The sequence below is a fragment of the Aplysia californica genome, unplaced genomic scaffold (genome assembly GCF_000002075.1).
Source record: "Aplysia californica isolate F4 #8 unplaced genomic scaffold, AplCal3.0 scaffold00250, whole genome shotgun sequence".
NCBI classification, from domain to species: Eukaryota; Metazoa; Mollusca; class Gastropoda; order Aplysiida; family Aplysiidae; genus Aplysia; species Aplysia californica.
Genome location: NW_004797520.1, coordinates 923,475 through 925,190, shown reverse-complemented (window position 1 = coordinate 925,190; position 1,716 = coordinate 923,475). Strand labels below are relative to the sequence as shown.

Sequence of the window (1,716 nt, the reverse complement as noted above, 5' to 3'; positions counted from 1 at the left end):
CCCCCACACCAACCCTTCTTCATGAGTGTGAGCACAGCTGCTACCCCATCAACCTACACTCACACAGAGAAGAAAGAACGTTGGACTAGTGGACTCGTGGACTCGTGATTTCTTAGTGACCACGGTCAGCCTCCACCAAAAACGTAACCCGTAGACAAGACACATACCCACAGGGCTGCTGTTTGCTGATCATCATGGTAGGTCTGAAACTTGTAATTTCCTGATGAAAATGCTAGGTCTGAGTGTTTAGTCTCAGTGTTGGTATTTCCTGATAAAATGTTTGGTCTGAGTGTGTTGGTATTTCCTGATAAAATGTTTGGTGTGAGTGTGTTGGTATTTCGTCATAAAATGTTTGGTGTGAGTGTTTAACTGGTATTTCCTGATGAAATGTTTGGTTTGAGTGTTGGTATTTCCCGAATATAACAGCATGTCTGTTCCAAAGACACTATTATTTTCTTAGTTACGATAGACCTAAGTGCCACTGCTTACTGAAAATAATGGTAGGTGTGAGTGTTAGCATTTCCTAACAACAACTTTGTCCCAGTACCGATATTTTCTCTAAGTAACGAAAGTTTCTAGTGTCTCTATTTGCTGACAACCATGGTGGCTATGAGTGCTGCTATTTCCTGACAATACTGGTGCGTCTCAGTTTTGCTACCTCCTGACAGTAACGGTAGAGGTGATGATAAAATCCTGATAGGGGATCTACAATGTCTTTATTTCCTGACAATAACAGATCTAAGGGTCACTATTTCCTAACGAAAATAGTAGGTCTGAATGATGGTATTTCTAGACACTGATAATACATGTCCGAGTGTTACTATTTCTAGGCAATAATGGTAGGCTTAGGGCAGTTAGGGTCGCCTTTTTTTTCAATAATGGTAGCTTTCAGTGACATTTTTTTTCTCAAGTTTTCTCTTTTATTTGATTTGAACATCTTGTTTTTTAAACTATATTCGGTTTACATAATTTGAGTTATTTTCTTTTCTTTTTTTTATAGTTTTCTCTTTGGTTTGATTTGATTTGATTTGAGCCTTAGTTTCATTTCTTCAGTGTTGTTTTAGGTTTGGTTTGAGCGTCTTTCTTTCCTTCAACTATCTCCTCCTTAACCCTATCCGTACGCCGCCGTGTTTTACTATCGTATCCATACGACGTGGGGAACTCTGTGTCACCACTTTCCAAAGAGGTAGGCCTACGTGTAATTTGGTCGTTAATCCGATCCGTACGCTTTGCATAGCAGTCTGTCAAAATATTTTTTTTTTTGGGAGAAATATTGAAAGTTTCAAAGAGATCTTCGTTCTAGAAGTATTCTAAAAATGTGAAGAATACAACCTCGGGGGTACAAAATGACCCCAGGGTGTACGGATAGGGTTAACCAGGAGTGTAGTATTCCCCCGGCCCGCGCCCACCTCGGTGACTTTTCCCTGTGACTTACAGGCCAGGGCGTGTCTGTCTGTGCTGGAGGCTGGCCTGATGGGGCCACGCCCCTTCCGACCCTCCCGGCCCCGCCCCCTCCACACACTCTCTCTGTCGTCACGGACCGGGCAGCTGATGACGTCAGTCCTCCAGCCTGGACACAGGATCCTCCTCAGACAGGTTTATAGTGACGTCAGAGCGGTCATCACGGCTATCATCATCTTCAAAAATAGACAAATAAATACATAAATAAATACATGAATAAATAAATAAATAGATAAATAGATTTTTTAAATGTCT

The 1,716-nt window shown here is 41.6% G+C and overlaps 1 long non-coding RNA gene across 1 annotated transcript in view; it reads right to left on the bottom strand.

Moving 5' to 3' along the window:
* LOC101851582 overlaps nt 1-1,716 on the bottom strand; it is an 8,423-nt gene that overhangs the window by 435 nt on the left and 6,272 nt on the right. The window contains exon 2 of the long non-coding RNA XR_004858651.1: nt 1,436-1,637. This is a non-coding gene — a long non-coding RNA (uncharacterized LOC101851582). The remainder of the gene's footprint in view (nt 1-1,435; nt 1,638-1,716) is intronic.